Raw genomic sequence first — 15,560 nt, 5'->3', positions numbered from 1 at the left:
ACTCTTTTTTTTGCTGAACTCCATAACCATAGGAAAGTGAGGAGAGAGGACCCAATGCACGCAACACACACACGGTCAGTGGTCAACATTCTGTTTGGTCATCTTTCTTATAACAATATCACTCACCCATTTAAGTGTGGATCACACCATTGGCATACAAGCGTATATGGTAGGCCTACTAAAGATTTGAGAATATAGATAGTATTATCCCAGGGATGGAACGCAACTACTCCATGGTTTGTCATGAAACAGAAATACAGGAACATATTTGATCACTGTTCATTGTGTTTATATCCCATTTGACTGCATAGATGTATTTTTATTAAAGACATCCCCTGAATGGTTGTTCACATCTCTGTGTTACTGTAAACGAAATCCTCCTCTGGGAGGCTTGCTAGAGGATACATGCAGACAGGAGCAAGTGAGGAGGCATTTGAACAAAATGATGAAAACAACATTTGCTGTCTCAGAGAGAGACAGGGAGAGAGAGACAGGGAGAGAGAGACAGGGAGAGAGAGACAGAGCGAGAGAGAGACAGAACGAGAGAGAGAGAGGCAAAGCGAGAGACAGAGAGAGAGACATAGACAGATAGAGAGACATAGAGAGAGAATGTCTACTTGTCAAATATGAGCAATTTAGATGAAGAAAAGTGAACTGTTTGTGTTGTGGATGTTCATATCCAATTATTTTCCACAGCGTGTTATTTTGTCTTATCAGCACGTTTCTGTCAGAAGGCATACATTGATAATGTGGTAGGCCTGACAGGTTGAGAGAACAGCTCTCCTTCCTCACTGCTGCTGTGTTCAAAGGACTGACAGTCTCTCTATAGCAGACTTTCTGCAAGAACAATGAAAATCAGCAAGGCGCCAAGTCTGCCATCTGTGCTGGCAAATTATGACACTTCATTACTTTATTGGCCCATGTCTGTCCCATCTCTCTCCCACCTCTCTCTTTTGTCTCTTTCTCTCAACCTTATCTCTCTCTGAAACCCACAGTAGTTAGCCTACCTTTTGTAGCATAAGGAATCAGGGGTTAATCTAGCCAAATATTTCCCTTCTGTTGCTGGTCTAACACAATGTTTATGACGATACGAGCATCTGCGAGTATTTCCTGTGTTGGGTGGAGAAATGACCGAAACTGGCCTAACTCATCTGTCTGGTCCTAAGCTGGCTCAGCTACTCAGGAATTAAAGTCACATTCCTCGTCTGCCCCGGGTGCATGGATATTGAATAAATGAATTGATGGTTGCAGAGGAAAATGGAACTCAGAGCTTTGGCCCTCTTTGGTTTTCTGGGGACACAAGGGGACGCTAGTCTTCAGAGATACTACAAGCATTACCACCAACCAACGTGTACCAAGTAACTGTTCTGTAGTTGACAATGCCTTCACTTCTGAATCCTGCTGTATCTCCTGCCATCTGGCCAGATCACAAGGACAACCATTGTAGGAGAGATAGCCTTGGCTGAGATGAGAGCGGAGCACTGCTTTCACTTTGGTCCTCTTTGGTATCCAGGGACACAAGGGTTTGGTCAGAGAGACACACTACAAACATAGTCATCAACCAACCTGTCAAAAGCTGATTTACTGCTTCACAGTTCACCTTTCCTTTTCAATACTTCCTGTGTCTTKTGTTCTGCCATATGGCCGTAGCACAAGGACAGAGTAGATAGAGGATAGAGAACCTTGGCTCACATTAAAGCACAGCTTTCGCTGTAAGCTCCCAGGGCTCCAAGACAACCCAACACCACATGCCTTTGTGTGTTGAAGTATTGAAAATAATCTTTACCTGTAACCTCTGACCTCTCACCTTCCCATTGAAACCTCCAGGTGTACCTTCCTGCATTATGCAGTGTGGTGCACGTAGTGATTTACTTATTGATCATAATAATTATTGATCAGTTAAATCACGATACCGCCCAAGTGTGTCCAAAAACATAAAAACCTGTCGCCGAAACGACATAACCTGTTTCAGAGCCGGGTGTTTGAAACGACATAACCGGCTCTGAAACAGGTTATGTAGCTTCAAAACCGCGTTGAAATAGGTTTTGTCGTTTTGGGCGACAGGTGTTTATGTTTTTGGACTCTGGAGCACACTTGGGGTTATCGTTTAAAGGTCAAGTATGACAACAGACGTGTATTTGGCTTATGCTAGTAAGTAGTCAACGGTGTTTTGAGTTGTGGAGATGTTGGCCATAAATGACATGCTTGCGCTGAAAAGGGGAGCGGAGGGAGGGGCGCAGGTTGGTCCTTGTAACGCCTGGGCCACTGATGTAGGAGAGGTGGGCCGACAGTGGTAGAGCAGCACAGACCTGTTGCTGAGGAACAAGTTGTACGTGTTGAGGGTACTGAGTTTGCGGCTTGTACACGAGGGGAATAGCGTCTATGTGCAGCAGAAAAATATTCTTGGAGGAACTCAGGATGGATTTGGGGAGCCACTTCCCAAGGCTGGTGAGGGATGTGCAAGCACGAGTGATGGGTACAGGAGGGGCTTTCCTCCAGGTAGTGGAGGAGATGCCCGGTATGAGTGATGGGGTGTAAGTGGGAAGTGTTGAGAGGATGTGGCTGAGGGGAGTCAGGGGTCTGTGGCCTCTGTTGAGGAGGATCAGAAGGATATGGACGTCTCTGTTGATATGATAGCATCTGGTGACGACTCAATTTACAATCTAGAGGAGGTAAATGGGTTCCTGGATCAGACTTTTGGGAAATCTGTCAAATTGGCAGATTTTTTTTTTTATGTTGATAAGTTTGTGATTTGTCAGCTATGGTGTTTTTTTTTTAACCGTTATTTTACAGGTAAGTTGACTGAGAACACGTTCTCTTTGCAGAGACTGGGGAATAGTTACAGGGGGATGAATGAGCAATTGTAAACTGGGGATTATTAGGTGACGTGATGGTTTGAGGGCAAATTGGGATTTAGCCAGGAACAGGGGTTAACACCCTACTCTTACGATAAGTGCATGGATCTTTAATGACCTCAGAGAGTCAGGACACCCGTTTAACGTCCCATCCGAAAGACGGCACCCTACACAGAGCAGTGTCCCCAATCACTGCCCTGGGGCATTGGGATCTTTGTTTAGACCAGAGGAAAGAGTGCCTCCTACTGGCCCTCCAACACCACTTCCAGCAGCACCTGGTCTCCCATCCAGGGACTGACCAGGACCAACCCTGCTTAGCTTCAGAAGCAAGCCAGCAGTGGTATGCAGGGTGGTATGCTGCTGTCTCTTTCTCTCAACCTTATCTCTCTCTGAAACCCACAGTAGTTAGACCAGTTGAGTGTGAAGAAGCGTTTCCGCTTGAGGAAATTTGTTACTGCTGTCACTGCAACCAAAGGTAGTGGGAAACGTGGTAAGGTTAAGAGAAAATTAAAACAATGATGATGTTCATGCCTTATAGGGTGTGTTTTTTCTCTTTGTCTGGTTTCTCTGTGGTTTCTTCTGCTTTTCCTTTCTCTTCTCTATATGGCAATCAATTTCAAGGATCCTCAATCAACTTAGACAAACTGAGTGTGATATATAATCATATAGTACATAACAAACTCACTTGGGTTATCATGGCTTTGAAGTGAGCCTTGCAGTTAGTTTTCAAAGTGGGTGACAGAAGCAAAACAGCCACCTTTTACCGAGATGTGCTCGGCATGAAGATTTCAAAGAGTTTGAAGAGGGATGTAAAGCAACTTGTAAGGGCCCTTATCATGGAAAATGGAGCAAGGCAATGGTCGACTTTGGGCCAGAGGATGGTCGCTTTGTGGCTGAACTGATCTACAATTATGTAGGCAATTATGTAGGCTGTCAGCAATGCTAAGCAGCTTGGTTGGCCCTTAGTTATCCCCTCACTGAGGTTGAAAAGGCCTTTTTCTGGCTGAGGCCCCATGAGGTTATCACTTCTACCTAGTGGACAAAGAACAGCCTCCCAATGAACCCATACAGAAGGTGAGTCCGGCAGGGTCTGACTTGCAGGAATCAATACACTGCTGCTCCTCCCTTCTGGGGATGAAGGTGAAAGAGAACAATGAGGAGAAGAAGGCTGTGCTGATGGGATTCACAGACACTCAGTGTAAACTACAGCTTCACAACATTGTTGGGACAGTAGATCATGGGAAAGCCTTTGGACGTATAGCATTCTCTTGTCCACGTGAGCAGTTGGCAGATCTTGAAGCACTGATGACAAAAGAAAACCGTAAAATCCTTACTATCTTGGTTAGCCTGGACACCCCATGAGATCTGCGTTGTTGTTTGAGCCTTTATTGGGCTGTTGGTTCCCAGACCCAATAAAGGTTCTTTAAAACTCAAACTCTCTTTCTCTCTCTCTGTCTCTTTTTCTCTCTCTCTGTCTCTCTTTCTCTCTCTCTGTCTCTCTTTCTCTCTCTGTCTCTCTTTCTCTCTCTCTGTCTCTCTTTCTCTCTCTCTGTCTCTCTTTCTCTCTCTCTGTCTCGTCCCCGCTTTTACACACGCACTCTGCTACCGTCCAAATGTGGCCATACATCCCATAAACAGACCCTGTCTGCCTGCCGTGGAAATGGCTCAGGTGATGGATGGATGTCTCTGTTAGATCCTTCAGAGCACAAACACTGACACGAAATGCTGTGTGTGTGTGTGTGTGTGTGTGTGTGTGTGTGTGTGTGTGTGTGTGTGTGTGTGTGTTGTGTTGGTGTGTGTTGTGTGTGTGTGTGTGTCTGTGTTTCTGTGTCTGTGTCTGGTGTCTCGTGTGTGTGTGTGTGTGTGAGATGTAGGAGCTGAACAACTTTGATTTTCTTCCATAAATCCCAGCAGATGAGGGATTGGGTCCTGTCAGGGCCAGCAGAAATTCAGCCTTATTTCTCATCCAGCCTCCCAGTCAGAGTGGGCTGAGGGGAGAGTCTCAGAGAAGGGAGAGCTGGACCTAAAGCGGGCAGTCTGGGATTTGGGAAGCTGTTTAATGGTCATTTCAATGATTGATGTATACCCATTGATTCCTGAAGAATATAATGAGTTTAGCACCACTGTCTGTCTTTATTATGACCCAAAATATATGGTTTTATTACTCTGTTGTTTACAAACGACAAGAAGTTTAGTCGCAGTCTGTACCTTTTAAAGCAGGCAGTATGGATGTGGGAATTAAATCACATGGAAACACACCATACAACAAGGGATATTACAAAAAGAAACAGGACGAATCACACATTTGATGTATCAATAAGATACTGTGCTTAAAGGCTGCTGTTGACAAGATATATTGCATGTTCAACCTTTTTCTCATCATGAATCTGGAGGCTTCCCTGCATAGTTGTCACTAGCTGGCACAGCCACAAAGTCCTAAAATCTGATTTTAAACATAACCCTAATCTTAACCCTAACCTTAATGCTTAACCCAAATCTTAACCCTAACCTTAACCACACTGCTGACCCTAATTCCTAACCCTAACCTTAACCACACTGCTGACTCTAATTCCTAACCCTAACCTTAAATTAAGACCAAAAAGCATATATTCAATGAAAAGGGTGGCTATTTCAAGAATCTAAAATATAAAATATATTTTGATTTGTTTACTAAATGATTCCATATGTGTTTTGATGTCTTCACTGATGTATTCATGATTATTAGAAAATAGTAAAATATAAAGAAAAACCCTGGAATGAGAAGGTGTTTTAAAACATTTGACCGGTAGTGTGTGTGTGTGTGTGTGTGTGTGTGTGTATGTATGTATATGTGTATATATATATATTTGGTTTGTTTTTTTGTTTTTTTTGCAGCTGGCCCATCTAGTGGAATTTTTTTTGCCCCAAGGACAAGATTCATGACTATAGGCTAGATTGTAGTTTCAGACCACTCAAAAGAGTAGTTGACAGGAAGCATGGAAATGGCTTATTGTAGTTTCACACCACTCACTTGTATTTTCAGCCATGCAATAGGACAATTATTCAGACTTTTTTTCCACTACACTACATGTTAATGTTGGAAATGTATGTCAATTGTAAAGATTTTGTCTGTAATGTCTTTCTTGTCATGTGTCGGACAGAGTAGTGGACAGGAGGCATAAGAATTGCTTATAGGACAATACTAGTTTTGTTTACCAGACCATGCTATTTCATATCAAGGAAATCATGTATTCTTTTCTTGAAAAGCTTCTGTGCTGTACAAACTGGCCTGCTATATGTTGTATTGTATAGTGGTTCTATGGGTCTATTATTAGCATACATTTCCTCAGGTCTTTTACCAGCCCAATAGTGAGAATAGTGTTTTGTTGAGCAGTGTAGCTAGCTAGGCTTATATGTAGAAGTATTTTCACCAGCAAACTGAATCCTTGCTGCCTACTCAGCCTCTACTAAAGGTTGAGTGCTTGGGACGGGACATGTTTAATGTCTATTATCTGACTTGGAATCTGGTGATTGTTCGTCAAGCTGTTTTTAGAAGCATTCTAGTTATGTTTCTTTACAGGAGCCTACAACCATTCATCATCAGGGACATGGTTTCTATTGTCCTACTGTAGAACAAGCCTTGTACTACGCAGTATTATATTCTCTCAGTGTAGGCTAGTTTTCGTTCCCACCACGTTTGGTTTCAGCATGACTACACCTTCTATACGAGCACAATGGTTTATTCCTGTCTTCTCTCCTCTTTTTGCAACTTTTTTTATTCATATTTTTCCCCCATTATGATTGTTTTTGTTTGAGTATGCAGTTGTGCTAATGATATATCCCAGTCAGAGATGATATACCAAAGAGTCAGAGAGTCAGAGTAAGAGAGGATGATATACCCCAGAGTCAGAGCTGACGATGTACCCCAGATCAAAGCTGCCCGATGTACCCAAGTCAAGCTGACGATGTTAACCCAGATCAAGCTGACGAGTTACCCCAGAGTCCAGAGCTGACGATGTACCCCAGAGTCAGAGCTGACGATGTACCCAGAAGGTCAGCAAGCTGACGCGATGTACCCCAGATCAGACGAACGGTGTAACCCAGAGTCAGAGCTACGGTGTACCCAGAGTCAGAGCACGGTGTACCCATCAGAGAGACTGTACCCAAGTCAGCGCGGACGGTGAACCCCAGAGTCAGCGCGGACGGAAACCCAGAGTCAGAGCTGACGGTGAACCCCAAGTCAGCGCGACCGTACCCAGAGTCAAGCGTCAGGAACCCAAGTCAGAGCGTATATATACCCCAGAGTCAGAGCGTATGGATATACCCAGAGTCAGAGCGTAGATAACCCCAGAGCAGCGTAGATAACCGCCAGAGTCAGAGCGTATGATATACCCCAGAGTCAGAGCGTATGAAATACCCAGAGTCAGAGCGTAATGATATACCCCAGAGTCAGAGCGATAAATATACCCCAGAGTCAGAGCGTATGATATACCCCAGAGTCAGAGCGTATGATATACCCCCGAGTCAGAGCGTATATGATATACCCGAGTCAGAGCGTATAGATATACCCCCGAGTCAGAGCGTATAGATGATATACCCCGAGTCAGAGCGATGAACCCCGATGCAAGCGTATGATTTACCCCAGCCAAGCGTATGATTACCCCACGTCAGAGCGTATGATTTACCCCAGCGTCAGAGCGAATGATATACCCAGCTCAGAGCGATGAATACCCCAGAGTCAAGCGATATAACCCAGAGTCAGAGCGTATGATATACCCAGAGTCAGAGCGAGATCCCAGAGTCAGAGCGTATGATATACCCAGAGTCAGAGCGTATGATACCCCAGAGTCAATAGCCGATCATACCCCAGAGTCAGAGCGTATGCTTAACCCAGCGTCAGAGCGTGATTACCCCAGCGTCAGAGCGTATTTACCCCGCGTCAGAGCGTAGATTTACCCCAGATCAGAGCGTATGATTTACCCCAGAGTCAGAGGTATGAATATACCCCAGAGTCAGAGCGAGGATATACCCCAGAGTCAGAGCGTATGATATACCCCAGAGTCAGGAGCGTATGATATACCCCAGAGTCAGAGCGTATGATAGCAGTAGAGCGATATACCCAGAGTCAGAGCGTATGATTACCCCAGAGTCAGAGCGTATGATTAACCCCAGATCAGAGCGTATGATTTACCACCAGAGTCAGAGCGGATGATTACCCCAGAGTCAGAGCGTATGATTTACCCCAGAGTCAGAGCGTATGATATACCCCAGACAGAGCGTATGAATACCCAGAGTCAGAGCGATGATATACCCCAGAGTCAGAGCGTATGATATACCCAGAGTCAGAGCGTATGAATACCCCAGAGTCAAGCGTATGAATACCCCAGAGTCAGAGCGTATGATATACCCCAGAGTCAAAGCGTATATATACCCCAGAGTCAGAGCGTATATCAGATCAGAGCATATACCCAGATCAGAGCGTATTATACCGATCAGACGTATGATTACCCAGCGTCAGAGCGTATGATTAACCCAGCGTCAGAGCGTATGATACCCCAGCGTCAGAGCGTAGATTACCCAATCGAGACCTGCAGTACCTGGCTCCACTCCTATCCCCCAGGCGCTCTCTTTTTGATGACTTCTGTAACCGTAATAGCCTTGGCTTCATGCATGTTAACATTAGAAGCCTCCTCCCTAAGTTTGTTTTGTCACACTGCTTTAGCACACTCTGCCAACCCGATGTTTTAGCCGTGTCTGAATCCTGGCTTAGAAAGACCACCAAAAATTCAGACATTTTCATCCCCAATTACAAGATTTTCAGACAAGATAGAACGGCCAAAGGGCGGTGTTGCAATCTACTGCAAAGACTGCCTGCAGAGTTCTGTTATACTATCCAGCTGTTCCCAAACAATTTGAACTTCTACTTAAAAATCCACCTCTCAAAAACAAGTCTCTCACCGTTGCGCCTGCTATAGACCACCCTCGCCCCCAGCTGTGCTCTGGACACTATATGTGAACTGATTGCCCCCATCTATCTTCAGAGCTCGTGCTGCTAGGCGACCTAAATTTGAACATGCTCAACACCCAGCACCCTACAATCTAAGCTTGATGCCTCAATCCACAACAAATTATCAATGAACCTACCAGGTACCCCCCCAATTCCGTAAACACGGGTACCCTCATAGATATCATCCTAACAAACTTGCCCTCCAAATACACCTCTGCTGTTTCAACCAAGATCTCAGCGATCACTGCCTCATTGCCTGCATCCGTAATGGGTCAGCGGTCAAACGACCTCCACTCTATCACTGTCAAACGCTCCCTGGAAACACTTCAGCGAGCAGGCCTTTCTAATCGACCTGGCCGGGGTATCCTGGAAGGATATTGATCTCATCCCGTCAGTAGAGGATGCCTGGTCATTTTTTAAATGCCTTCCTCACCATCTTGAATAAGCATGCCCCATTCAAGAAATTTAGAACCAGGAACAGATATAGCCCTTGGTTCTCTCCTGACTGACTGCCCTTAACCACAGAAAAACATCCTATGGCGTTCTGCATTAGCATCGAACAGCCCCCGTGATATGCAACTTCAGAAGCCAGAAACCAATATACACAGGCAGTTAGAACAGCCAAGCTAGCTATTTCAAGCAGAATTTGCTTCCTGCAACACAAATTCAAAAAAGTTCTGGGACACCGTAAAGTCCATGGAGAATAAGAACACCTCCTCCCAGCCCCAACCGCTCTGAAGATAGGAAACACTGTCACACCGACAAATCCACTATAATTGAGAATTTCAATAAGCATTTTTCTACGGCTGGCCATGCTTTCACCTGGCTACCCCTACCCGGACAACAGCACTGCCCCCTCTGCTACTCGCCCAAGCCTTCCCCATTTCTCTTTCTCCCAAATACAGTCAGCTGATGTTCTAAATGAGCTGCAAAATCTGGACCCTTACAAATCAGCCGGGCTAGATAATCGGACCCTTTCTTTCTAAAACTATCTGCTGAAATTGTTGCCACCCCTATTACAAGCCTCTTCAACCTCTCTTGTCGTCGTCGAGATCCCCAAAGATTGAAAAGCAGCTGCGGTTATCCCCTCTTCAAAGGGGGGACACCCTTGACCCTAACTGCTACAGACCTATATCTATCCTACTGCCCTTTCTAAGGCTTTCGAAAGCCAAGTCAACAAACAGATTACCGACCATTTCGAATCCCACCACACCTTCTCCGCAATGCAATCTGGTTTCAGAGCTGGTCATGGTTGCACCTCAGCCACGCTCAAGGTCAAAAACGATATCGTAACCGCCATCGATAGGAAACAATACTGTCAGCCGTATTCATTGACCTGGCCAAGGCCTTTGACTCTGTCAATCACCACACTCATTGGCAGACTCGACAGCCTTGGTTCTCTAATGATTGCCTCGCCTGGTTCACAACTACTTCTCTGATCGAGTTCAGTGTGTCAAATCGGAGGGTCTGTTGTCCGGCCTCTGGCAGTCCTATGGGGGTGCCACAGGGTTCAATTCTGGACCGACTCTCTTTCTCGTTTACATCAATGATGTCGCTCTTGCTGCTGGTGATTCTCTGATCCACCTCTACGCAGACAACAGTATTCTGTTAACTTCTGGCCTTCTTTTGACACTTGTGTTAACAACCCCCCAGGCGAGCTCCAATGCCATACAACTCTCCTTCCGTGGCCTCCAACTGCTCTTAAATACAAGTAAAACCAAATGCATGCTCTTCAACCAGTCGCTGCCTGCTTCTGCCCGCCTGTCCAACATCACTACTTTGGACGCTCTGACTTAGAATATGTGGACACCTACAAATACCTAGGTGTCTGGTTAGACTGTAAACTCTCCTTCCAAACTCACATCAAACATCTCCAATCCAAAGTCAAATCTAGAATGGCTTCCTATTCCGCAACAAAGCATCCTTTACTCATGCTGCCAAACATACCCTTGTAAAACTGACCATCCTACCAATCCTCGACTCGGTGATGTCATTTACAAAATAGCCTCCAAAACCCTACTCAATAAATTGGATCGAGTCTATCACAGTGCCATCCGTTTTGTCACCAAAGCCCCATATACTACCCACCACTGCGACCTGTACACTCTCGTTGGGGCCCTCGCTTCATACTCGTCGCCAAACCCACTGTGTCCAGGTCATCTACAAGACCCTGCTAGGTAAAGCCCCCCTTATCTCAGCTCGCGTCACATAGCAGCACCTACCTGTAGCACGCGCTCCACAGGTATATCTCTCTAGTCACCCCCAAAACCAATTCTTCCTTTGGACGCCTCTCCTTCCAGTTTCTCTGCTGCAATGACTGAACGAACTACAAAAATCTCTGAAACTGGAAACACCTATCTCCTCACTAGCTTTAAGCCACAGCTGTCAGAGCAGCTCATAGATACTGCACCTGTACATAACCCATCTACAATTTAGCCCAAACAACTACCTCTTTACCTACTGTATTTATTTATTAATTTATTTTGCTCCTTTGTACCCCATTATTTCTGTCTCTACTTTGCACTTTCTTCCACTGCAAACCAACCATTCCATTGTTTTTTTAGTTTTTATTTTACTTGCTGTGTTGTACTCACTTCGCCTCCATGGCCTTTTATATTTTTATTTATTTATACATATATGTTTGCCTTCACCTCCCTTATCTCACCTCACTTGCTCACATTGTATATAGACCTATTTTTTTTTTCACTGTATTATTGACTATATGTTTGTTTACTCCTAGTGTACTATGTGTTGTATGTGTCGAACTGCTTTGCTTTATCTTGGCCAGGTCACAATTGTAAATGAGAACGTGTTCTCAATTTGCCTACCTGGTTAAATAAAGGTTAAATAAAAAAAATAAAATAAAAGAGGTATGAATATACCCCAGAGCCAGAGCGTATGATATACCCAGAGTCAGAGGCGATGATATACCCAGAGTCAGAGCGTATGATATACCCCAGAGTCAGAGCGTATGATATACCCCAGAGTCAGAGCGTATGATATACCCCAGAGTCAAGCGTTATATACCAGAGTCAGAGCGTATGATATACCCCAGAGTCAGAGCGTATGATATACCCAGAGTCAGAGCGTATGATTTACCCCAGAGTCAGAGCGTATGATATACCAGAATCAGAGCGTATGATATACCCCAGAATCAGAGCGTATGATATACCCCAGAAGTCAGAGCGTATGATATACCAGAGTCAGAGCGTATGATATACCCCAGAGTCAGAGCGTATGATTACCCCAGATCAGAGCGGAATATACCCCAGAGTCCAGAGCGTATGATATCCCAGAGTCAGAGCGTATGATATACCCAGAGTCAGAGCGTATGATATACCCAGAGTCAAGCGTATGATTACCCCAGATCAGAGCGATATATACCCACAGAGCATGATACCCAGATCAGAGAGATTATACATCCCAAGGTCAGAGATTTTCGATGCTATACCCCAGAGTCAGAGCTGATGCTATACCCCAGAGTCAGAGCTGATGCTATACCCAGAGTCAGAACTGATGCATATCCCCAGAGTCAGAGCTGATGCTATATCCCAGAGTCAGAGCTGATGCTATACTCCAGAGTCAGAGCTGATGCTATACCCAGAGTCAGAGCTGATGCTATCCCAGAGTCAGAGTATGCTATACCCCAGAGTCAGAGCTATGCATACCCCAGAGTCAGAGCTGATGCTATACCCCAGAGTCAGAGCGTATGCTATTACCCCAGAGTCAGAGCGTATGATTACCCCAGAGTCAGAGCGTATGATATACCCCAGAGTCAGAGCGATGATTACGCTCCAATAGAGCGTATGATACCCCAGAGTCAGAGCGTATATTACCCGCAAGTCAGAGCGTATATTACCCAGAGTCAGAGCGATATTATACCCCAGAGTCAGAGCGTATGATACTCCCAGAGTCAGAGCGTATGATATACCCCAGAGTCAGACGTATGATATACCCAGTCAAGCGTATGATACCCAGAGTCAGAGAGGATTATACATCCAAGGTCAGAGATGTTCTGATGCTATCCCAGAGTCAAGCTATGCTATACCCAGAGTCGAGCTGATGCTATACCCCAGAGTCAGAGCTGATGCTATACCCAGAGTCAGAGCTGATGCTATACCCCAGAGTCAGAGCTGATGCTATACCCAGAGTCAGACTGATGCTATACCCAGAAGTCAGAGCGATGATATACCCCAGAGTCAGAGCGTATGAATACCTCCCGAGTCAGAGCTGATGCAATACCCCCGAGTCAGAGCGTATGATAACCCCCGAGTCAGAGCGTATATATACCCCGATCAGAGCTGATGCTATACCCTAGCGTCAGAGCGATTATATATCCCAAGGTCAGAGATGTTCTGATGATATACCCCGTTCAGAGCTGAGATACTAACCCGTAGTCAGAGCTGATGATATACCCCGAGTCAGAGCTGAATGATAACCCCAGAGTCAGAGCTGATGATATACCCCAGAGTCAGATGATGAAACCCAGAGTCAGAGGGTATGATATACCCCAGGTCAGACAGGTATGATAACCCCAGATCAGAGGGTATGATATACCCCAGAGTCGAGTATAAGAGTCAAGTAGATATACCCCAGAGTCAGAGGGTATGATATACCCCAGATCAGAGCTGATGCTAATCCCCAGAGCAGAAGAATTAATATCCCAAGGTCAGAGAATGTTCTGATGATATACCCGAGTCAGAGAGTATAATATATCCCAGAGTCAGAGAGGATGTTATGATGATATATCCCAGAGTCAGAGCTGCTGCCGCACTGCAACGATAGATGATGATATATTCCATCAGGTCAGAGAGATGGAAGACACTGTTGGATGTAATAATGGAAGTAAACTATGCCTATATATGGTAATTTACTCTGTTCACTGGCGATATGTTCTCAAATATCACCATTTCTCTATTCCAATTACATTCAGCCGCGGGGCGATTTTTTTTTTCTTGACGGATGGTCGAGGACCAGAACAAAAGTATAATAATTTTTTCCGAATTTTACTTGGGGACCGATGATATGGGATCTTTTTCTGGGTGAAAATAGTTAGACTAATTACTTTTAACACAGTTTACTATGTAGCTTAGTTTCTCATTCAGGCTTTTGTTTTTCACCAGTCATTAGGATACATGTTGTTTCCACACACACCAAACGGAACAATCAACCAGGCTGCTAAGATGCAAAAAAATTGCAAAAGAAACATCTAAAATGAGAAAATAACTATTACGCTCTTAATACATGACTGAGAACTACTTACACTCATTGGAAAGAAGAACCCCCCCCCCCCTCCTGTCCCTAAAAGAGAATATCTTAATTAAAACCTTTTTGGCAGACCCTTGAAATGTCATAGTTCTGTATCAAAAGACAAAGTGACATTTTATTCATGACTGTGGAATTGGATTGATCTTTAGCACTCTTGTTGGAAAGTACAAAGAGCTCTTTTCCCAGAAGAGGGTGAGAGGAAATGGAGAGAAAGTCAGTGCTAGACGAAAGTATTATTATTTTGCGTTTTCTTCTCAGGATGACAAACGGAAGGGTTCTTTTGAGGTTTGCGCTGAAGAGAAAAAAGAATTCAGACTTTCAGGCTTGAATAAGAGGGAAATAACACTGGCAGTATCATTTTAAGTCTAACATCTTCTGAAAAATGGATGGAAATTCAGCGATGGAATGAGTGATGTTTTGTTGTTGTTTTTTGACACAAGTGGTAGTTGCCTGGTAACGGGGCGATGAAGTGTTGGTCGACGTGATATTTGAAGAAATAAGGTGCTGCATGAAATCAACAACCCACAAGACCAATACTGATTCAGATGTCTGACACACACACACACACACACACACACACACACACACACACACACACACACACACACACACACACACACACATATATATTCGTGAGCTAATTTACCATTGAGCACAGACACTCGATTTTGTGACAGACTGATCTATTGTTTAACTGCCTGCCTGGTTTCCCCACTGCTATAGCCTGCTAATTGTTCAACAGAACTCTGTCTTAGACACTTACTTCTACCCAACAACAGCAACTAACAGTGCAATGACAAATTCCTAGAAGGAACATATCATAGCAGACAGTCTGACAGGTGGGAGATGGGAGGGAAAGGGTGGTCAGGTCATATATAGCCAGAAGCTGAGTAGATCATAGTGATATTATTCTAGGGAAGGTTGTGTTGTTGGGAGTTAGGTTGAGTTATGCAGCCTTGAGGAGAGGAATGTGTGGGAGGATAATCAGCTTTAGTCAATGGGTCGTATGCAGAGTCATGAGGGAAAATACAAAGCTGAGACATGATTGGTTTGCCTGATGTTTGTACATGTCTCCATCACCCTGCTCTGGTTATCCTTAGGACTGACTGGCCTTTACTGGCCCTGCTGTCTGTAGGGACCATGTTCATGCGTTAGCAGTGTAGGCACGGACACCGCCTGTCAGCGAAGCTAGTTGAAGAGCCTCTGCCTGTAGATATTGCAGTTGACTTATGGACTGTGTATGTGTTGGGGGGGTATGTGTTTGTTCGTCCGTGTGTGTTTGCGTGACTAACTGTACGTGTACTTGTATGAAGGCTATGTGACTTGTGTATAATGTCTTAGTGCTGGGTAGCTGGGAGAGGTCTCTATTTCACTATCTTACGTAAGGAGCGTACGACCTCAAACCTATTGCTCAGCCTATGACGAGAGTTTGTTTTTATAATACTGAGTGT

At 44.7% G+C, this 15,560-nt stretch overlaps 1 protein-coding gene and 1 pseudogene across 1 annotated transcript in view; both read left to right on the top strand.

Moving 5' to 3' along the window:
- Nucleotides 1-15,560, top strand: part of LOC111962755 (transmembrane protein 263-like) — a 41,063-nt gene that overhangs the window by 6,995 nt on the left and 18,508 nt on the right. The window lies entirely within an intron of this gene.
- On the top strand, nt 3,551-4,263 carry LOC111962753 (glyoxalase domain-containing protein 4 pseudogene; annotated as a pseudogene).

The sequence above is a fragment of the Salvelinus sp. IW2-2015 genome, linkage group LG4q.1:29 (assembly GCF_002910315.2).
Source record: "Salvelinus sp. IW2-2015 linkage group LG4q.1:29, ASM291031v2, whole genome shotgun sequence".
Classification (NCBI taxonomy): domain Eukaryota; kingdom Metazoa; phylum Chordata; class Actinopteri; order Salmoniformes; family Salmonidae; genus Salvelinus; species Salvelinus sp. IW2-2015.
This window is presented reverse-complemented; position numbering and strand designations above follow the sequence as displayed.